At 37.8% G+C, this 24,168-nt stretch overlaps 1 protein-coding gene and 1 pseudogene across 3 annotated transcripts in view; one reads left to right on the top strand and one right to left on the bottom strand.

Annotated features, from left to right (window-relative positions):
* PLCL1 (phospholipase C like 1 (inactive)) overlaps nucleotides 1-24,168 on the top strand; it is a 327,021-nt gene that overhangs the window by 123,348 nt on the left and 179,505 nt on the right. The window lies entirely within an intron of this gene.
* Nucleotides 10,574-12,199, bottom strand: LOC102733921 (small ribosomal subunit protein eS25 pseudogene; annotated as a pseudogene).

The following is a 24,168-nucleotide window of genomic DNA, read 5'->3' as shown; positions in this document are numbered from 1 at the left end:
GCGACAGCTCAGTCAAATATGTTTCTCATTTTGTGGGTCATAAGTAGAAAAATATTCATATTCTGAGGACCTAAGTGGTTGACTGAAAATTCTGAGCACTTACAGATTAAACATTTAGGGTTTCCATAATAATTGGGGACGATCTAGAATTGAACATAGAATAAAGTGAAGGGAATATAAATTTCTAGCTCTGGTTTTCCTACCAATTTGTTGAATAAATTACAGCTGTAGGCCATCCTGAGATGTAGCATAAAACAGCTATTTTTAAGGTGGAAAAGCGGCTTATAAATAAAAAGATTAAGAATCCATCTTGATTTTTCTTGATAGACTTTGTGAATAGTGATGTAATTCTTAATAATCTGAATAATTCATAAAAAATGAATTTATGAATGTACTGGCTAGGAAATTATGAACAACACATGCAGTTTCTCACACTGAAAACATTTAAGCACTTAGAAAAAAATCTGCAAATATTTGAATGATAAAGTAAAAAATATAAAATAAATTTTTCAGAGTTGTGAAGGATTTGTTTATATGCTATACAAGTATGTTGGGGGAAGTTTTAAAAATCAGTTGGATAAAAAAAATTAGCTTGAATTTCGGGTGGGGTAGCTAAGTTCTAGCCAGTGGATTGCTTAATCAGTCATCAGTGTATAGTTTCTGGGAAGAAACTTCTTCCCAAGTGAATACAGTAGACTCTTGGCTTTCCCAGATTTAAATTTTCAGTTTCCAGTATTTGGGAATGGACCTTAAGTTCTGCAGTGGGTTGATTTATAATTATGTCAAATTGTAAATATGACATTGAGAATGCAAGGCTGATGTGTTATAGCCGCTCACAGCCAAGGAGAGTCTGTACCCACATCTTTCAAGTATGTATTTTTTTAAAGATTTTATTTATTTATTTGAGAGAGAGAGAGAGAGAGAGCACACATGAGCGGGGGTGGAGGTGGAGGAGAGGGAGAGGGAGAAGCAGATTCCCCGTTGAGCAGGGAGTCTGACTCAGGGCTCCATCCCAGGACCCTGAGACCATGACTTGAGCCAAAGGCAGACCCTTAACTGACCAGCCACCCAGGCACTCCTCAAGTGTGTATTTTTTATAGAGGAGATCATTGGCTCTTTTGGTAACTACAAAAGCCCAAGGACATCCATCACTAATGGTAATGGTCTACTAGTTCTACTGAAGTTACCATTTTTTCCATTCACTCATTCACTCTGTCATTCATTCTCTCACTCATCCACTCTCTGAGACCTCCTCTGTGCCTGCAAAACCTCCTGCCGAACCTTTCCCACACCTTTGCCATTAGTCTCTCCTCATTTTGATTTATCTTCTAACCAATGACCTGATTTTTCTGCTCAGTCTCAAAGGCTCTTAAGTATAATATTTAAAGTTGTTTCTTTCATAGCACATCCATCTTCTTTCCTTCTGTATCCCAAACATGTTCTGAATCAAAGTCAATCTTATTTTGAAGGTCGTCTTTCATTGTATTCAAACTGTGTTGTCTGCCTGTTACAGCTTTTGGTTTGCCTTTGCTTGTTCTCTCATCTTCATGAATCCTGTTTTCTCTTTCATCTTTATGGATCCTTTTTTGCTGCTTTACAACATGTGTGAACTTCCTGTTCACAACATGTCAGCAAATAACTTGTCAAACTTCCATGGGCATTTTGTGATTTTTTTTTAACTTCTAAAACCTTACATAGACTAAACAGTATCAGGGCAGCAATGCTATGGAGCCCCCAAACAACCCGTGTGGGAGAGGTCAGAGTTGCCCTCGATCCTGCAATAAAAACTCAGGCATCTGAATAGGGAGATTCAGAACATGTCAGGCATAGGCTGAACCCACTTCTGGAACTTGCACTGCTATTTTACCTTTCCTAAACAAAATAATAGATTTCTGTTTTCTGATCCTACTTTCTTCTTTTAGGACCCTCCCATGTTAACATTCTTCATCTCTGTGTAATGTTTGCCAAATGTCAGCCATTCACAATCACATATTTTGTTATAAGCTTTCAAACTCAAATTATAAGTAACTTGATATCTTAAAAATTTGTCTAACCTAAATATATTCATATGAAGTTTCTCTTTCTAATCATTACCATAAAAAAACACCTCACTATCAATTACCATAAATGTAAATGAGATTAAAAGAAAACGGTCTTTTTATATTTTCTACTATTGGCCTGTGGCAGTTGCTAAACCTGAGTTTATTCTCTTTTCATTGAAAAAGGAGAACAGGAAGTATTCTGGGTATCAGTTACTGCAAAACAAACCACCCCAAATTTAATGGCTTAAAGTAACATTTTATTACTACCACTCATGGTTTTGTGGATTGACTTGGGTCATCTGATTGTTCTCATTTAGTGGTCTCTCATGCAGCTTCAATCAGCAGCTGATTGGGCTGGGTGTCATAAAGGCTCTCTCATTCAGCTGGGCAATAGATGTTACCTGTTTCCTGAGACTTCTTCTGGGACTGTTTACTGCAACACTTATCCATTGCTTCTTTATGTGGTGTGTCCTTCTCACACATGGCAGCTGGGTTCCAAGAGTAAGTGTCCAAAGAGGTCTAGGTGAACACTCTGGGGCTTCTTATGACCTAGTCTCTGAAGTCCCATAACACCTTCGTCACTTTCTGTTGGTTAAGGAGTCACTAAGGCCAGTCCAGATTCAAGGCAAAAAATGGCAAATCATCTTTAATCTATCACAGCTACTGTTAGAGTGGTGTTAAAAACTGGCACCAAACTTAGATGTTCTCCATGACGTAATCAGGATTGACAATGAACCAAAAGGGGAATGGCTTTCTGCCTGTATAATTCAATGTTATTTAATTCTGACTCCATTTATCACCTAAACTCATCCTGGTGCTGCCAGTGACAGTTAGCCCCTCCCCAGTGTATTCATTTTCTCCTGTGTGTCTCTTGTCTTTGAGATTTCAATGTTAATTTGCTGGTATGTCTGGCACTCTCATTCTGAGGGTAACCTTCTGCCTTTTGCTAATGCTGATAATACAAAGAAGAAAGGTAGAAGGCCAAAAGGAGCATTGTAATGAACAAAATTGCCTTTTTTAAGGCAAACATCCAAATAGTATGTAAGTCAACTTGGAGAGTGTCTTTACAAAAATTCTGGAGAAATAGCTACACTGTTTCTAGATTTAGAAACTTCTCTGGCTCATTTGGAAGGACTATTTGAGGGGAGGATTCTCAGTAGACATCTTTCTTCATGTGTCAGACTTCTGATTCAAATGTGTGTGGGTGAAATATTAATGTTTTTCCCAGGACATAGGTCGTATAGTTCTGTTTCTAAGACAAAATAATTTGAGTACCAACATCTGTGTGTATTATGGAAAATTTTAAGGTTGTGCAGTTTGTCGGGAACAGTAACCCAAACCAATACTTATAATCAGCATTAGTGAAGTTATGGCAAGCTATTATGAAAATTAATAAACAAATAAGGTGTAGTTTTTTTCTCTTTTAGGAAAAGCACATAAAAGGACCTATTTTTTTGAGAAATGCACAGACTATTAAGCTTAAATTTGGAACCAAAGGTCATTCATACCAATTGATGGTATGAGATTTTTTTGAATTGGTGTATTGGTCTATATCTGCATCTAGTTATTATGTGCATATATTTCAGCTATACAGATTCAGAACCTTTCTTTCATACAAGTGTCAGTTTTTCCTTTAGCATTGTTCAGTAAATACGCTGAATGATATATTAGTTCATTTTGAACAAGCAATTTTTTCTAATTTACATTATCATTCAGCACAAATGGCTTAACTGTCAAGGTTAAATCTCCCTGGCTCTGTACTCAATGACATTAAGCAAGTAAATGTTGTTTATTTGGTATTAAGCCTTAACTGTAAAGAGGTGTTAGGAGTTTCCAGGCAGTTTCTGATACAAAAATTCTCTTGACCCCATTAGATTTTTAAAGAAGCGAGATAGATACTAGCTGATGCTTGAGATATGTTTTAGATAAATACTTAAGATGTTCTGAGTGGATCCAGGCTAACATTGTTGTCACTGGTATGGTTTTTAGCTCTGAAGATTTCTGAAATGGATTATTTTTTGAAAGTTGTTAAGCACTGATAGGGAACTGTCTTTTTCTTTCTTAAATTACACTAGATCCTACAGTTTCAAAACTATTTATGGACACAATACGCTGAAGTGTTAATGATGGAAATATATCTTTGAACTTTTTTTGCATGTGTGTTAAATCACTGATGAGTCACTGTCTCTACTTTTGCTTAATTTCAAGATTAAATTCATTCATGAACATGATATTTATAAAGAGTTGTTAATAGCTTAGATGTTACAACAGTAAATGAAATAAAGGATCCACAATTATGTACACATCTGGGCACAATAACATAAAAATAAATATACCTAGAAAAATATCTGGAGAAAAATATACCAGCATGTCCATAGTCATGTCTTAATATATTTAAAGATTTTATTTATTTATTTATATGACAGAGAGAGACACAGCGAGAGAGGGAACACAAGCAGGGGAAGTGGGAGAGGGAGAAGCAGGCTTCCCGCGGAGCAGGGAGCCCGATGCATGGCTCGATCCCAGGACCCTGGGATCATGACCTGAGCCGAAGGCAGACGCCTAACAACTGAGCCACCCAGGTGCCCCTGTCTTAATATATTTAGATGATATCTTTTCCCTTTGGTGATGTTTTTTCTTAATGCTTTTCTTTAATTTTAACTTTTCTGGAATGAGAACATTGTAGCATGGGCATGTGTCAAGTAACTAAATGAGATACTGTAATTGCTAATGTTTATTCTTCATCTTAATTGTTAGTTTTAAAATTAGATTCATGAATAAACAAAGGAAAAGTTTCTAGGTCAGTCATTTTCTGGCTTCATTTGTGCCAGAGTGACATTTATTATACACACTTCCCTCCTTTTAGTTTTATACATTTGTATTAGTGGTCTTATGAGCACTCCAAGGGGACACAGCCCCACTTCCAGGTGATGAGGCAGTATGTTCCTCTACAGTGGATAGAGATGTCCCCTCTTTCACTCTTGGTTCTGTGGCCAGGAAGGCCCCCGTTTTTCACTTGGAAATGATGCACCTCTGTTATTAGCAGACTAGCAGGAGTGGCCTGGGCCATTTCTGTGACTCACAGTGACTCATTGGGATCTTCAGCAAAAATTCCTTCTCTTAATCTTGTCAGCTTTCAGGAGCTTCAGAAGTTTAGGTAGAAGGGATGTGAGTGATTGAAGGATATTTTATAGGAATAATCAAAGGCTGCACATTTTATACATTTTGATTCTGGAGTAGAGGATGGGAAAGCTATGCATTTGGATTCTGGGCAGATGGAAATTCTCACAAAAAACTATGGAAAAGGTCAAAACAGCGCCTAGGTAACTAGCAAAATAAATGGTACAGAGTACTTTTTCCGTGTGCTTTTTCCATCTTTGTTTCTCATTCTTTGATTTGTATCATCTTTCATCCTTTCTCTAGTCAATCATGTGAGGCTACAGAATAATGGAGAAAAAAAACAATATACCTAATGCCAGTCCATTTACTGAATCAAACTTATTGCCTGAAGTTATTTTGTTGCTATTTTTGTCCTGTAATAAACATGTCTCATTGAGTAAGAGAGAAGAGGAAGTCATCCCCAGGGGGTGAATCTGCATGGAAGAGTGTGGAGTAATTTGTGCAAATGACTACTAGTCATAGAACTTCTGGAATAAAGAAAAATTCATTACTGCTGCTTTAGGTAAAAGCAGTAAAAGTAATTGAAAGTAGTCTGAAAAGGAATATGTGCCACTTGGGTTCTTATAACTAGATCACGCCTTTATAAAGAGAAGATAGTGGCCTTTTAGCATATAAGACTTACCACATATCCCAACCTCCCATTTTAAAGAGATGATTTTGAAAATAATCAGTCAAGGAGAATCTTCAATTACTACTTTGTTCAAAAAAGCATACAATTTGGGTTGTTAGAAACACGACTCCAACAGATGTGTTCTTCACAAAATCGAACACATGAAAACTCTGTGACTAAACTAAACCGCAGTTGAGCCATTTAGTACAGTATCTTGGGAAAAAGATGTGTTTGGATTCTTTTACATTTAATGACTTTGTGTGAAAAATTAAGGGGTTAAAAATAAAATGAAATAACTGAGTCTTTTATTTTCCTTCCTAATAGTTTATTGTGTAAAGAGACTTTCTTTTCCTACTATGCTTTATGCTTTGATACTTTTCATCTCCTTGCAAGCTTAAGAAAAGTGATGAATGTTCTAGATCTGTAGTTTATCAATTTGTATCAAACAGCTGTTTGTATCAGTGGCCAGGCCTGCCGAGCTAAAGTACGGACATTGAAATTTCTGAATTCTGTAATCTAGTAGGTCATCTGCCTCCATAATTTTTAGAGAACCATTTTTGCACTACCCGGACACATCTTGAGGGGCGTTTGCAGTTTTATTAATTGCATTTGTAACTCACAGAAATTCTTACATAAGGAGGAGGATGGGTGAAGTCCTTCCAAGTTTTTCAAAGTTTTTTTATTCTATCTGGAAAGGGTTTATTTGGTTTATTTTATCTTCTATTATCTCCTTTTCTATAGAGATAGTCTGCTGAATAATGTAGAAAATTACTCTTTATGATATTCACGCTTTATTCCGTATCAAAGGTCTGAGAGAGCAGATGTTATGGACATCAGGGTTATGAGGGACAGGTTGGCTGGAGATTGGCAGGGAAGGTAAGTGAGGGGTTAGGGCTAAGTCACATTCTGTGCTTGCTCTCTTAAATTTCACATGGATAGATTCTGACTGTATTGAAAATAAGAGCCACCTTGACAGGTAAATGAAAGTGGGTGGTGTCTCAGAAGGGAAGTTATAGACTAGGCAGTGTCTATTGCCGGCAGCCAAGCCCAGGCTCTCATTGTCCCTATAACAGTGTTTAGATCAGGCCTGTGGAAGTCATTTTCATTCATGACTGTTGTTGCTCCACTCACTGCAGAGCAGCATTCTGGAATAGTTGCTGTAATTTATACTACTCAGAGGATATTTTATTTTTTAGAAGAGGATAAAGTCATTAACTTGGACTAGAATTACAGGGGGCTCAGCTGTTGCTTATAAGGCTCAGCAGCTTATAAGGCTGGTCCCAAATGACGTTACATATCTCTCCACCCAACTTCCACCCATTTTTTTTTTTTCCTTTCATGTCCGAAGCTACCAGTACCTTTACACAAATGGTCCTGGTGAAGTTTGTCTTGCTGTTTAGAGATGGCCTTATAGAGTATGATTTCAGGAGTATTAGAATGGACTTCTTGCCCTTCTCCAACTAACCCACCTACCAACTAACAAACCAACCAACTCACCAACCGATCTTTTTACCATGGGACAGAGCCCTTTATTCCCATGTTTAAAGCCACTGTGAAGTATAAATGACTATGGTAAAATTCTTTGTTGAATGTTTCTATTACTACAAGGTCAGTTTAACAAGGCAGGGGAAATGGAGAAGTTAAAGATGTTCGGAGAAGTTACTGAAACTACAGGGCTCGGGTCACTTTACATGTATATTCCCAATTTTGTTTAGGGCCAGACTGTTAAACACCCTTCATGGAGCAAAACTGGGCTATTTTAGAATAAATTCTCTTGAATGGTGAATGAGTAAGACATGTCTGACTAAAGGATCCAAAATATTTCCAAGTTTCTTTGTTTTAGGCTTCTAGGAGCCTCCCCATACTTTCTCTCTTTGACCATTGCTACTCATATTGACTGCAGGGCCCTTCAACAGTAACTCATTACACAGAGTCACAATCTGATGAGATGTGGCTAGTTTCAGTGCTCTGGTCCTGTGGAAGGGGGTTGTGCTGAGAACTTGGGTATTTTCTTTAGCCTGTGATGGTTTAGGAATTGTTATCTTGAGACCTCTCTCTGCCACACCAGGCACAGTTATTCTCCCTTTCTAGATACTTTGGCTTTCTTGATAACTCACTAGTGTGTGTGTATGTGTGTAACAGAAAGGTGTTTCTAATATAGTTTAATTCAAGAACTATTCCTTAGTCACCTACTACGATTAAGACACTGTTCCACGAAAAAAAAAAAAAAAGACACTGTTCCAGGCACTGCAGGGATTTGGAGTGAGGCATAGAGACTGTGGCCTTGAGTTAATATTAAAAGTGGGGTGAGGAGATGGGGTTCGGAATGGTGAAGAGATAGAAGACAGCATTTTAAGCATTTTGCTGTATTAAAAGAAAGGAAAATCCCAACTACTAGGGAAGGTATCCTGATTTGCTCAGATCTGCTAGTTTTGTTTTGTTTTCTCCTTCTCCTTTGGTGAGGCTTAGGATCAATCTATAAAAAGTGAAAAATTAATAAAGAAAATATTTTAAAGTACCTGCTCCTAGGAACAAAGCACTTACGAGTGGAACAGTTACTAGCTCTTTAAAGTGCTTGCCCTTGACTTAGAGAACTTTTAAAAAATTCAGTGAATGGGGTGGGCACCATTTCTTAGCTGATTCTCAATTATTCAGGAGCTCATTATCCAGTTGGAGAATTATCTAAGTTGCCCTCTTTTTCTCCTCCTTTTATTTTTGCCTCTCATGTGATCTCTGTGTCCTTTTTATATATTAATTCCTCCATAGCTGGTAAGAAGGAGAATAAAAAGTTTAATTGCAAACCTTTAGGTAGATTGGTTAGGAAAAGGCTCTGATGTTTGGGCAAAATGAGGGTAGTTGGTGGATTGCCTATTTGTTCTGGTTCGTTATCATCATGGATAATGATTGATGGAAACCAATGGAACTGGGCCTGCTGAATGGCTTAAAATCTAGGTGTAGGAGGAAGGTTCAGTTTTTTTTTATTTTATACATTGTCCCATAACCTGCATTATATAATGATTTTGTAAAGTCTTTATGCTTTTTTTTTTTTTTGAGTACAGTATTTAAATTTCAGAGTCTAAAATAAACTTCCTGGAAGAGTAAGCTGGGTTAAAATGGTTATAGCTGCAAGGATACTTGCTGTGACATGCTTCCAGAAATCTGTAAGGCAAATATGAGAGTATTTTGGCTCTAATGCTCCTTAGCCAATTAAAGTTTATGGCAGCTGTCATTCAATATTAGTGGCCTATAGTTAAAAGATGAATACTTTAAAATGGATGTGTTTATGGTTCCTTCTCTTATCTCAAGATAAGTGGTTTGGCTTGCCAGCAGGTGGTTTTTTGTTCGGATCCCTTCCAGGATATAAATGGAAAGGACGTGGTCTTCCAAAGGATTTCTTTCTTTGGCTCTTTTAAAAGTAGTGTTAGCAAGGGATAATAAGATAAAATGCCTAATGGATCCCTGAACCCACTTTCAGTGAGTTCATGGAAGTCTATAAATGTGCAGCTGGGGAGTGTTCTTTAGAGCCAAGAAGATTGCTGTTCATGCTTCTGACTTTGTGAAGGCAGCGCATCCACAACGCCTTTTCCATAACCACAGAAATCAAGTCAGAAGTTTCTCTCTCTCTTTCTTATATTCAAAAAAACTATTGAAATGATTGATATATTTTGAAAGAGTAGTTTATAAGAGAGGTATAAGTTAAAATTCTGACCTTTGGATAAAATTTTATAAAGCCCTTTTCTCTCCTTGTCTTACCTTCTTTACTAGCTCCTTTTATAGATTGCGGTCACCAAACACCCTATGATGTTCTCTGCCATTTTGGCAGCTAAATATTGCAGAGGTTGTTTGGATAAAGACATGTTAGAAATAAACTTTAGACATAGAATTTTGAAAACACACATAAAATATACACAGTTACAACGAAAGATTAAATAGAAATCAATGTTTGATATAAGGATTAAAGAATTTATTAAAGTCAATTAACTCCAAAGGGAAAAGGCAATAAAATAAAACCAATAGAAAGGTCAAAAGAATTATGATTTTCCTTGTGGAGGAATGATTGATGTAGTGCCCCATGCTGTTCCCTAAGAATTTAGGATGGTATTTGGATGACTGCTTGTTTTGCAGTTTGTACTGGGGATGAGTTGGGCAATGATTCCAAGGCTGATGATGAATAGAGAAGTTACTTTCAAATTACCTCTGGAACAAACTTGTCTGAATTTCAAACTCACCCCTTCAACTCTGATGTGACAGCTCCATGTTTATGTCTCACAGGTATCTCAAATTTTACATGTTTAAATTTCTTGATCTTCCCCTAGAAATATGCTTCTCTTCTGGTCTTCATAAGTAAATAATGTCTCTATCTTAGAACCTTGGGAGCCATCTTTGATGACTCCCTCCACATTTAGTGCATTATCAATTCACCTTGATTGCACTTCCAAAGTGTACCTTTTTAAAAAAAAGTTTTTATTTAAAGTCCAGTTAGTTAACATGCAGTGTAATATTAGTTTCAGGTGTACAATAAAGTGATTCAACATTTCTGTACAACATCTGGTGCTCATCACGAGTGCACTCCTTAATCCCATCACCTATTTAACCCATCACCCAAAGTGTACCTTTACTCCACCAACTTCCCAACCCCACCTCCAAGCCAACAGCTCCTGAGCCTGGGCTTCTGTAGTAACCTCCTAACTGATTTTATAACTTCCATGTTTTACTTATTTTTTTTTAGTTTAATGAAGTTTTAATTTTCAAAATGTACAGTTAGTGCCTCTTCATTGGCAGCTGGGGCATCTCCACCCTTGGTGTTTCTGGTATAAATTACTTCAGCTCTGTGCTTTAAAACCAGTTTAATAAGTCCTTTACTAAGGAGCACCTGAAGGGCTGCCCTGGCCAGGGGACCTTGAATCTTTAGTCTCTCAGAAACAACAGCTACGGTTATAAGCTTATCGTTGGGAGTTTCCTTATCGAGTTTGTCATGTGTTGGTTTGTTAAACAAGACCAGGTTATTGAGCTTGTCCCGAACTTTATCTTTGGACTTCTTCTTTTTGGTCTTGCCCCATATTTATTCACTGGGTCTTTGTCTTTTTTGGCTGACTTTCTGGCATCTTTCTTCTTGTTGTCGTCCTTGGGTGGCACTGTGAAGTCACTCACTAAGATGTCAGACAAAAAGAAAGCTAACTTCCATGTTTTTCTTTCTTCAAACTCTTCTCCACACAATGGTTAGAACTGGGATAAGCCACACCACTGTAATATGGTATCCCCAAAATAGAGTGTTTCAACCAAGGTAGACATTTAATTCTCTCTCAAGTAATATTTAATCTAGGTGGGAGTTTTCAGCTAATGGTCTGTTCTACTATTGTCAAAATATGGTTTCTATTTTGGGCCCCAGACTCCACTTGTTACTGTCTTCCAGCAGCAGGTAGGAGGGAGAGGGCCAGGGGAGCACATAACCTTGAGACTGCCCAGGAGCTTGGAGCATTTACATAACTTCCTGAAGGTTACACAGCTATTTGATGGCTGAGCTGATTGGATCTGAGGTTTGTGTGACTCAGAAGCTGTGAGACCACTCTTAGGGGAAAGAAAACGTATAATTATTGCACTCCAAATTAACATTGCACCTATAAAAATTCATATTTTGAAATAATTATGTAATGTTTTCAATTATTTAGAGTATGGCAGTATTAAGAGTGAAAAGATAAATAGAAATAAGAATATTTGAAAAGTATATCTGTGGATGATAGGAAACAAATATATCACCATAAGGAAAAAGTATTCACCTTCTGCTGATGGTGTTGGAAACAGAGGTGAGAAAGAGAGTCTCTCTTGTGGGAGTTCTTAACTGCATGGAGCAAAGTCCTCAATAAAATTAAAAACTTAATTTTCAATTCCATTTCTTGGTTGTAGTCACTAAATAGCTCTAGTAAAGAAGTGTTACAAAGTGTAAGTGGCTGCTCTCTCAAGTTACCATCAAGTAGAGAACAGGTGAGTCAGACTTCAGGATACCTAAAGCTATGGACTTAACCCTGGGCGCTGATCCCTGGCTATATCCATGCCTATGAAATCAGAATTCTGGGGATGGGCCCTGTATGAGTTCACTAGGACTGCCATAACAAAGCATCACCGTCTAGGTGGCTCACAATTATTTGTTTATTTTCTATGATTTATCTTCTCATGATTCTGGAGATCAGAAGTCAGAGATCAAGGTGTCTGAGGATTGGTTTCTTCTGAGGCCTCTCTTCTTGGCTTGTAGATGGTAGTCCTTTCCTTCCTGTTCCTTCACAGGTCTTCCCTCTGTACCTGTCTGTATCCTAATCTCCTCTTCTTCACTTCCTTCCCTATTTTTATAAGGATTAGAGCTCACCCCCATGACGTCATTTTACCTCTTTAAAGAACCCATCTCCAAGTACAGTCAGATTCTGAGGTACTAGGTATAGGACTTCAACATATGAATTTTGAAGGGACACAATTCAGCCCATAACAAGACCAAAGAATCATTGTTTTTAACCCCTGCCCCCAAGTGGTTCCAATATGCAGCCAAATTTGACAGTCAGTATCCTTTGTAGGATTCTCTAACCTGGCTCCATTAGAATCATTTGAGTAGCTTAAAAAAAGTAAAAAACACCAATACTTAGGCATCACCCTCAGAGGTTTGATTTGATCTGTGTGGGATGGGCTATTGTTAGTTTCTAAAAGCTCCTTGGTAACTTAAATATGTGACCAGGTTTGGACACCACTGTCCTATTGGTTGTATTTCTTAACTGTAAATGAAAGCATATTTCTTATCTTTCTCTAAATTTTTTCTTTGAAAATTCATAAGAAACACACCTCCTTTTTTATGAAAGATGTATATTCAACAAAGTAGTATTCAGGTCTAAAAAAGAGCTAAATACTTCCAAGGTGGTATAGTTTCAAATGTCAAGCATGAGTTCTGCAATATAATTTTGCATTAGGCTTACTGTGTTTTTCTGCTTAATGAAAATAAATCAAAGCAACTTGGGTATATCACTCAGAAAGCCAACCAAGTTAGGTAACGGACACTATAATGATTAAGTTGACTAAAATGTGGTAACTTTTAGTGAGGAATTTTTTTAAATGTAACTTTTTTACTTTATTCTTTTTTAGATCACAGAATTTCCCTTTCAGCAAATACAAAGTTTATTAAAAAATTTTTTTAATTGAAGTATAGTTGACATACAGTGTTATATTAGTTTCAGGTGTACAACATAGTGATTTGACAATTCCGTACATTGCTCAGGCTCACCATGATAAGTGTAGTCCCCACTGTCACCATACAATGTTATTAAAATATTATTGACTATATTCCCAATGCTGTATTTTCATCTCTGGGACTTATTTATTTTATAACCGGAAGCTTGTACCTCTTAATCCCTTTTGCCTATTCCTAGGGAGGAAATTTCTTGATTAAAGAAATGATGTTTTTTAGCTTTCGAGAGGAGGCTGGATTTTCCTTTCCAGATGATATCAAAATCTGATGGAAATTCATTGATTTCATCAGGCCAATTTCTGTGTTTTGAAGTGAAGCCACTTATCTGGCATTTTTCATTACAGCTTGACGACAGCTGGCTCCTTCCCAGAATGCAGTACTGTGACAGAGATTATTTTATGAAGTCATGGATCAGCTGCCTTTGTAACTTGCTTTAATTGATTATGTGTATGTTACTTCACTCTCTGGGCTTAAAAGAAGGCTGCACTTAGGTGAGGAAACAATATTATTGTTTCATTGATAAAAGACCATTTCTTTCATGCTATATTACACTGTCTTTCCCATTGTGCCTTAATAATATTTTTGGTTTCAGGTTTTTTTGACAGTTGTTTTTAAATACTATAATTTCTATTTTGACTGAATTATGTAGCTTTAGAAGCAGTATTTAAGATCACAAAAACATCATTTGAACTATATAAGTATACTGTTCCAGGAGCGTAGTTGATTTTTTTTTTTTTAAAGATTTTATTTATTTATTCATGAGAGACAGAGAGAGAGACAGAGGCAGAGGGAGAAGCAGGCTCCCCGCGGAGCAGGGACCCCGATGCGGGACTCGATCCCAGGACCCTGGGATCATGACCTGAGCTGAAGGCAGATGCTTAACCGACTGAGCCACCCAGGTGTCCCGCGTAGTTGATTTTTATTTGTCCTTTCTCTGTTGATTTCTGACAGAGATCTGAGGAAGTGAGCTTTTTTTTTTTTTAAAGATTTTATTTATTTATTTGAGAGAGAGAGAGTGAGAGAGAGCAAGCACGAGCAGGGGGGTGGGGGGCAGAGGGAGAGGGAGAAGCAGACTCCTCACTGGGCAGGGATCCTGACTCAGGGCTCCATCTCAGGACCCTGGGATCATGACCTGAGCCGAAGGCAGACGCTTAAACAACTGAGCCACCTAGGCATCCCAGGAAGTGAGCTTTTAAGTAAAACAAAACAAACAAGAAAAAACTTCAACTATTATTACAAATGTGCAGTACATAGTCACTTTCTAAAGTTGTGGGGTACCCATGTCTTGCTGGAACTACAAGAATTCCAAGGGCTGAGATTAAATTAGATCTAAGTATATCAATAAGCATAGATACCTCTACTTTTGCTTTTCAGTTTATCCATTTTCATCCTTTTTTTAAAGATTTTATTTATTTTTTTGAGAAAGAGAGAGAGGGAGCGCAAGAGCAGGAGGAGGGGGAGAGGCAGAGGGAGAGGGACAAGCAGACGCCTTGCTGAGCAGGGAGCCAGAAGCCAGGCTTGATCCCAGGAGCCTGAAATCATGACCTAAGCTGAAGTCAAACGCTTAACCGACTGAGTCACCCAGGTGCCCCTATCCATTTTCATCTTTAATTTCCCTTCATACCACCATCTAACGTCTTTTTTTCCTTTCCTTTCCTTTCCTTTCCTTTTCTTTCCTTTCCTTTCCTTTCCTTCTTTCCTTTCCTTTCTTTCCCTTCCCTTTTCTCTTTCTTTCTTTCTTTCTTTCTTTCTTTCTTTCTTTCTTTCTTTCTTTCTTTCTTTCTTTCTTTCTTTCTTTCTTTCTTTCTTTCTTAATTGCATCATTTCTCTTTGTCTTTGTACAACACAGATTTTCCCTATCTGGAAAATTCTTCCCCGCATAACCTCTGATACCATTCATTGAGTTTCTTAGTCTTTTCCCTACCAAAATTCCAGAAAGAATGATGTATTTCTTCCTTACCACTAAGCTTTGGGCCTTTTGTTTTTACCACTCTAAACCTCCCCCCCCTCAGTAATTATGATATCAATTTTCTTTTCTAGAAGTTAGATTGGCATTTCAAAGCAGGAAATAAAAAGTATGAAGAAAACTATAAAGAGAAAAAAATTTTTCTATCTTCTTTAGAAAATGAAATTGGAAATATAAAAAGGATACATAAATTTTATCTATTATGAACATTTGATGAGTAAGTATGGTTGTCCCAAAAAAAGATTGTGGCTTCCTCCAAAAGATAAGATTGGAAGATAAATCTGTCCTAATTTATCCTTGACATCGTCATCACAAGTTCTCTTGTCTAATGATCCATAACTAAGGCTTTGACTATAGTACCTGATGATGGATACTCGGATGGTTTACTGCAAGATGTTTTAAACAGATCTCTCCTGATTTGGAAATTTTTCTTGTAACAATGCAGGAATCCCATTATTACTAAAATATCAGAATAACTGCCACATTTGCTGGAGTTGCCCGTAATTTATAAACTTTTATTTTTCTTTATTCCTTTATTTCTTAATTATTTAAATTAAACAATTATGGTGACAGTATTATATGAAAATTATTAAATCAAATATTTTTATAGAGCATATGACAAAAAACACTATTCTTTTTTCTCTTCTCTTACTGCCTTGTTTCACTTACTAGAAGAACCACTTCAATGTTTTTAGCTACTTGTTCTGGCATTTACTTCCTTATTTGAAAATAATTTTTACTTTGATTAATCATTTTTACTTTCTATTAGGCTATATGAGGATCTTTACTTACTTATACCTCATCTTTAAGTTCAAAATCCCACATAAATTGCTGTTATTTCCAAGCATGCTCTGATTTGAAATGATTTGAAATGAAACAAAACTGCACTAAATAATTTGGTTTATGTAGTAAAGTTAAAAACTTTACTTCTTCCTTATATAATTTATTATGTCTAAATTTTTAGTTACATCTTTTCCCAGTATCTTCTTATGACTATGTCAGTGCTTTCCACAGTTGAGTGATCTCTTGTGTGACTGCATTTCTTTTCTTATTTTTGTTGTTATTTTTAGCTGGAGTTAATAATTGCCTCATTTTTTCCCTTTAATGTTTTTGGAATGCTATGTATTCCAATGTCCTCTAACAGTTCTGCAAAATATCTCCAGTACAGTATTCTGTATGCTCAAGCAGCCAGATAATTTACCAACTCCCCTTTTTTCCTGCTTCTTAGAGTCCTCTGCCTCCTGCCCCTGTGTGCACTGTGTTCACAGGGCCTGAGGCACAGCTGTTACTCTGGGAGGGCCCACTGCCTCTCTCTTTGTTTTCTAAATCCATGTCCTATTCCTTTTTAGTTTATTTTTTGGTTTTGGTTAAGGCATAACTTGTAGTGGCTTCTTGAAAAAGTGTGTTTGGGAAATGAATTTTGTAGACTTTGCATGTCTAAATGAACTAATTCACCGCAAGTTGATAAGAGAAGTTAGCTAGATCTTTTTTTGAGGGGCCTACCCACCCACAAAATACCGTTATACCTAAGCCTTTTCTCTTGGGCAGTTTAGTTTCACCAGAGAAGGATCCCCAATCTCTTGACAAGGGGAATGCAACCTGAAGGCAATTTCTGTGATCATTGTACAGATTTTCACATATTGCGCTTGTTTTCAGCATTGTACCTTTCACTTGCCCTCTTTCGTGACTGCTGTGCCTGAGTCTGAAACCTCTGTCATTTACTTTCTCTGGAAAATAAACCTCAGATTTCTAGTGGGTGCTGAAGGTTAGGACTTGGGAGCTGTGGTGTGCTGGTAAATGTTTAACAACTAGCTCTCTAAAAAATTCAAAACAAAACAAAACTCTGATTTGTAGCATTTGCCACCTTCTCCAAATATTCATCTTATAGTTGATTTCAAGCTACCAATGTGAGGTCACTGCAGAGTTCACCCTTGCAAGCTGGTACAAACCAGCTGCAGCCCACCAGTGATTGAAAGAGTCTAAAAATTCCTTCATTTTAGCAACTGCCCTTACTTTCATCTTCCAAAGTACCCAGCATCTCCATTTCGTAAGCATTTCCAGGGGCAAATTGGCTTGCTTCTTGTAGTCATTGGCTTGATTTTTCTCCTCTCTGCTAAAATGTTCCCTCCATCTGCTTTCCATCTTCAAATGTTGGATTATAGTCACTTCATTTCACTGAAGTTGGAGTTTGTGTTTTTGTTTCCTGTCATCTTTGTGGTTTCAGAATTTTGAGAGCAGAAGGGAGCAAAAATGCCTTTATGTTGCCATCATGATACCAAAGGTTCTACTCATTTTTCTAAATAAAAGCTAGAGTTACAAAATGACACCTGTTGTTGTTAATAATATTTTGAATAATCTTGTCCAAATCTTTAAAAACCTAACTTATAGCGTAAGATTCTGAGAAGGAATTTTTGACTTTGCTACATAGACCAGATTATTCAGTGCAGCTCTGTAGTACATACATTTCAGATCAGGGTGTGCTTGGAAATTGCAGCAATTTGTGGTGGGATTTTGAACTTAAAAGATGTGAAGGAATATGGGTTAGGGGAGATATAGTTCAAGTGTTGAGTTACCTTGTGTTGGACCCTCATAGGTCCTTTATCAGATATTGTAGCCAAAGGTAATATTGAGTTCTGAGGAAGGTAATTTTGGAGGGAGATTGGGTGAGGGTGGGGATAGGGGCATATCATTTCAATTTTCAGATTAGAAATACAGAATTAGAAACATAGAATGTCCTAATAAAATGTGTACACCTTTTAGATGTTAATAGCAAAAACATCTTGTTGTTTTTTTCTATTTTTGGTCAACAATGATCTACAAGACAGGATAACATAGTGGTTAAAGCATAGAATTCTCAGTGCTTCTATCTCAGGGTGTTAATCTGCCAGATGCTAGTCATGGGACTTTGAGCAAGTTTCTTCATCTCTTGATGCCTCAGTATTCTCATCTGTAAAATTAAGATAGGAACAGAAACTCCTCATATTTTGAGGATTGAGTAAGTTAACATATTTAAGGCGCTTACAGTGTGTGAAGCATAGTAAGTGCTTGATAAACAGTAGTTATTGTTACTGTTGCAATTGGCATTAGTAATAACCAAATTTGCATTGATTAATACTTGTCTACTTACTTATTAAAATATACATCAGTATGTATTAATGTCACATTAAAGTCATAATACCCACATGTTTTATTGGAATCTGTTTTTGTGTGTGATCCATAGTTCTTTTGTAGCTTCATCACCCTTCCAATAATTTGGTAGATAGAAATTCAGCACCAACTATGTACAGTTTTACTGTGCTAAATGCTGAGGTTATAGGGTTTCCTAAATGGACTTATTATTTGGACAAAAAAATAATATTAGAACCTTTCCTCGTTCTTTTTAAAAATTTTTAAATTCTTTAAAAGATTTTATTTATTTATTTGAGAGAGAGAGAGTGAGAGCATGAGCAGTAGGGAGGAACAAAGGGAGAAGGAGAAGCAGACTTAGGACTCGATTCCAGGACCCTGAGATCATGACCAGAGCCAAAGGCCGATGCTTAACTGACTGAGCCCCCAGGTGCCCCAGAACCTTTCCTCATTCTTCACACCAAAATAAGCTCCAAATGGATGAAAGAGTTAAACCTAAAAAAAAAAAAAAATAGAGCCACAGAAGTACGGATAGGAGGTATGGGTGAATATTTCAGTGTATTAGATGTAGAGGAAGCCTTTCTTAGCCAACTGAGCCACCCAGGCGCCCTTAGAGGAAGCCTTTCTATTTATTGACATAAAATCAGAAACATTAACACAAAAGATGGGTACATTTTACTAAATAAAAATTTAAGTTGTGACTGAGGGAGGAATCATCAAAACAAAGTCAAGAGTGAAATGCAAAGTAGGGAAAATAATGACAGCACATATGATACATAAGAGTAAATTTAATTGCCAATTAACTGGAAAATGGCAAACAGCCTAAAAGAACACTATACGAACAGGCCATTCACAGAAAAAGATGTTACAAATGTAAAGATCTGCAAAGTTCGTCACTAAAATTTAAAGAAATTTAAATCAAACAAAAGATACTTTTCATTTATTGGGAACGGTGGTATGGGTAGAGTGGGAGGAGACACACGTATGAACAGAAAACCGCCATTTCCAGGGTCCTGAGTCAAGGGAGAATATCCTTTGGGGGTGGGATTATTTTGGCTTCCGACCTGAGTGCCCAACCCCCTCCTTATCTCTGCTTTCGTATACCTTCTTGAGTGCTCTTTCCTTGCCTTTTTGTTTCCTTGGAAAAATACCTTGGCAGGCTACCTGAGATTTAATGAGGCCTTCCAGCTGTGCATTAGTCACATATAGCAATTACTTCACATTCATATGAGCCAAGCATGTTCAACATTTAAAAAAAACTCCCTTCTGAAGAGCTAGAGTTGCCTGGTGTATGGCCATTTGGTTTGATTTTGATATTGTTTTCTGAGACCTTCTGCTGTAGATCCCTGTATACATCTTCCTCAGGGGCCCTGACTCTAGAGGGAAACAAACCAAACCAAACCCTTAGAGCTTCTGGGGGAGAAAGGGACTAGATTGGTTTTTTTGTGGGTTCACTTATTCATAAATATTTACTGAGTACTTACTATGTGTCAGATACTACTCTAATCATTGGGCATGTAAGAGTGAACATAGGTTTCCAGGGAGCTTATTCTGGGTGGGGGGAGGGACAGACAATTTAAAAAATTAAATAAAAATTTCAGATGGCTGCTGTGAAGAAGGTAAAGTCAGGTAATAAAGAGTAGAAGGGTGGGGGCACCTGGGTGGCTCAGTTATTAAGTGTCTGCCTTCGGCTCAGGTCATGATTCCAGGGTCCTGGGATCGAGCCCCGCATCGGGCTCCTTGCTCAGTGGGGAGCCTGCTTCTCCCTCTCCCTCTGCCTCTCCCTGCTTATGCTCTCTCTCTCTCTCTGTCAGATAAATAAATCTTAGAAAAAAAAGAGTAGAAGGGTAGAGGTAGTCAGATAAATATATACATATGTACACGCATTACATACATACACACACACAATAGTGCTTCTCAAACTTTAGTGTGCATCAGAATCACCTGTAGGACTCATTAAAACATTAAGATTCCTGTGCTCTCTCCCTCAGGGCCCCTGATTTAATAAGGGCCTGGTGTGAGTCCTGCAAATGTACCTTTTTTTTTTTAAAAGATTTTATTTATTTATTTGAGACAGAGAGAATGAGAGACAGAGAGCATGAGAGGGAGGAGGGTCAGAGGAAGAAGCAGACTCCCTGCCGAGCAGGGAGCCCGATGCGGGACTCGATCCCGGGACTCCAGGATCATGACCTGAGCCGAAGGCAGTCGCTTAACCAACTGAGCCACCCAGGCGCCCGCAAATGTACATTTTTAAAAAGTTGTCGGGTGTTGCTGCTGCTGTAGAGACTACACCTTGAGAACCACTGGTGTAGATTATTAGGTGGCCCCAGAACACCTCCAAAGAGGTAATGTATTTGGGTAGAGACCTGAATGATGAGAAGGAACCAGTGAGATGAAGATGGTCAGTGGTGGGTGGTGGGGGGTGGAGGGTGGGAATGAAGAGCTTTACAGGTAAAGCAGAAAAACTGTGGTTTGAAGAAAGCCTTCAGAGTGGCTAGTGAGGCTAGTAATGAATGGAGGGGATGGGGGCAAGAGATGAACTCAGAGAGGAAGACATGGAGAGCAGGGGTCCTCTACTCTGAAAGCACACTTTAAAACAACCACAACAATAGCACAACAACAAACCAGTGCTGGAGTCCACCTCCAGAGACTTTGATTTAATTAATCTGGATGGCACTTAGGTATTTTTAAAAGCTCTTTATGTGTTTCTGATGAGCAGCCAAAACTGAGAATGATGGATACAGGCCCTTTGTAACTGCGTAAAGATTTTATTTCAAGTGTGATGGGAAGCCATTGAGAAGTAGAGGACATATGTGGGTTTAGTTTCTAAATGCTAGAATGGATTTTGTAAGGGGTTAAGAGTGAATGGGGACACCAGTTAGAAAATGTTACAATTGTCTAGGTTAAAAGTGTTGTTGGCTTTGTTTAGGCAGTAGTGGTGGGTATGGTGAAAAATGGGTTGCAGGATGGTGGATGGGATTTTGGGTAGAACAAAAGAGACTTGCTGGTAGATTGGATATGAGAAGTGAGAGAGAGGGAGCATCAACTGTGATTGTAAGGCTACCTTTCAACTGGGTGAAAGGTGACACCATTAACTGTGAACATTGGGATAGAAACAGTTTTGGGGAAAAATAAAAAAGCTTTTATTTTGGTTTTGTTAACTCAAAGATACCTTTAAGAACAGTGAAGAACCAGATGTGTTTTAGGGAAAGAAAGTGGGAATGAGGATAAACCCATGCCTTGCTCCTTTGACAGGCCTGTTATGATAGCTGGCTAGGAAAGGAGTATTGTTCATGTAGATTTCTCATGCATCTTGGAAACAGTAACCTCTTCTGTAAGTGTGTGGCTTTTTAAATGGGTGAACACAGTCATGGCAAGAGCTTTCTAGAAAACCTGTGAGCTTGAGCTGGTGGGCATATGGTAGGCCCTCAATAAACATTTGTTGAGTTAATCAATGAACGATGAGTGAACTGGGGACTTCTATATATCAAGCCTATTTATCATTTTCTTGGGTGATTTGTATTCAGATTACATTATGCAGGGAATAACAAATATCCGGTGGCTAAAGATTATGTCCCAATTAGATTATCATAAAATATTTAACTGGTCAAATGAATCCAAAAGGGTAGAAGGCTTTTGGTGTAACTTGTGTTGAATTCCTTGTGATACCCAAGGCAGAGGGATAGTAAATTGGATCTCCCAAGACCTGTCTGGATTTCTAGTTCCATGTCATGTTTGTCTTTTTGCTTTTTCTCATGAGCCAGTGTCATCTGTGGTTTTAGCAGAATCAGACCAGATTTGGAACCTGCCTTCATAGAAAGTTCTCCTGCTTCTCTGTATGCCAGGGTGAGGAGAGGTTTCAGGGGCCAGATTTCTTATAAGCCAGCTTGGTGCAGTGTGGAATGTGGGATCATAGGGGACTTACCTGAGATTTCAAAGATGATAAATATTTGCCTATATGTACCTTTTCTAATGAACCAAAAGTCAGAATTTATTTCTGAAAAGGAGAGTCAGTTCCCACAACTAGAGAGATCAGAGAAGAAGCTGAGAATGGTTGCCAGACTGTACTCAGATGCCCAAACTTATGAATGATCATGTGGAGTCACTCCTTAGTTCAGGCTGCACTGTCCCTAAATCATGGAGTGGAGAGATACCCAAATTCATTTCTCCTTATTAGCTCCATTTAGGGACAAATGATTCCACTTCAGTCTTGTGAAATGGGAATTAGTAGTTAAATCCAAATCTTAACAACTATCATCCAAGTTCTGAAGGGAGGGAAAAGCTCTATTTGTAAAAACAGCTTGAAAATTCACTTAGGGGCACAAAGTGAAACAGAGGAACATGTTGGAGGCTAGACCCAAGGTCGCAGGGGAGAAGAGGTAAGTTGACATCCTGCCATAAGGAGGGGAGTTTTTCGTGCTCTTTCCAAAGAGGTAAACAGAGAAAGAGAGGAGAGAGAAGCTTGCAGATGCTGCAAAGCTGGGTGAAGGGACCTGTGGAAATAATCCAGTGGTAGGATGGCCAAAAGATAAGAAGAGATGCTCAGTGTTTGATTTGAAATTGTTTGCTTTGCTCTTGTATATACTCCTTTTATATCTCTCTTTAAATAATTGACAAAGTCTCTCATCTTCATGGAAGCTTTATGTGAGTGGGGTAATGGATGGGGACCTCAATAAAGCTTGAGTTTGGCATTGGGTCAAATGGTGGAGGACAGACAAAGCTGTGGAAGTAGGAGTTGAACTGACCTTGAGAATACAAGTTCTGCCCCATCCTTATCCTCTACACACCTAAGGAATCCTCAGAAGTTTTGGGCAGGGCTTTGGTGGGAGACCCAGACCCCAGTTGACTATTGAGTTGTAAAATTTTGGATAGCAAAGATGATTTCTCTTGAAAAATCTAGGGTTCTTGCTCTTTTAAAGTAATTTGGGCCCCAGTGGCTCTTCTTCAGCTTTACTAGATGTTGCATTAAACCCATGCTCCTGACTCATGAGTTTTTTCACTATCTGCTTCTCCAACTAGTGCAGTCTCCTTTGTCTGATCTCCCTTTGTTTTGGATCTGGTTCTCCTTCCCTTGCTCCTGTGGCTTTGTGGGAGATCAATTCTTCAGTTCTATACCTGGGTAGGGAACTATTGTACCCTGTCCAGCAGCTGAACCTGGAAGACCTCTGATCACTCAGGAAGGGAGATCAGACATGATTAATGTTCTGGAAATTGTTTACCTGAATGTGACTATGGGTAGACATTTGTTTTCCAAAGATCATGTATACCACGATCACATGGATTTAAACAGGTAAGGATTTATGGCATATCAAATGATATTAAGAGATCATTTCACTTAAGAGAGGAAGAAGACAACAAAAGATTCATTATTAGCCATCTTGTAAACCCCAGAACCAGTGCCTTGAAAATATTTTGTGTACTGCAAATATCAAAGTCAGCACATATGTTTCTGGAGGAAAGAATTAAAAATGCTAACATAAGATAATTTAAAAATATTTTAATATTTCTACTGAGTCTATTTTGCTACTTCAGAATTTGCTAAATATAAGCAGGCAGAATTGTAAACTAGGAAAGTGGTTTATATGTGCATACTGACCTTTTGACTTCACTCTACCAGTTGCTTAATATTCTCCTATAATGAAATTGTTTCCAGTAATAAAATTGCCTTGCAAAAACTTCTTAGGTTATCTGAGGCCAAAATTAGACACCTAGAATAACAAGAAAATAATTCTTGCCTAAGGGCTGCTTTAGACAAGAGAAGCATGGTTGTGAAATCATTGTAAATGCATTTCTTCCTGTAGAATTTGCTACTTAGGAGGTTCATTGTGTTACAGCTAAGAGTCTAGAGGTGGCAATAGTGGAAATAGTGGCCTGAGGAGATCAGGGATACAATAGGGTACCCGACTTGAAAGGCTATACAATTTGTGGTTAAATTTGGTGAAGGTTTAGTTACAAAATGAACAAACATATATGTTTTCACACCGTGCTGATTTTAAAATAAAAATTGCATATAAATACC

Source organism: Leptonychotes weddellii, chromosome 3, assembly GCF_054177405.1.
Source record: "Leptonychotes weddellii isolate Sample4059 chromosome 3, ASM5417740v2, whole genome shotgun sequence".
In the NCBI taxonomy this organism is placed as follows: domain Eukaryota; kingdom Metazoa; phylum Chordata; class Mammalia; order Carnivora; family Phocidae; genus Leptonychotes; species Leptonychotes weddellii.
Note: the sequence above shows the minus strand (reverse complement) of the source record. Positions and strands in the feature narration are given on the sequence as shown.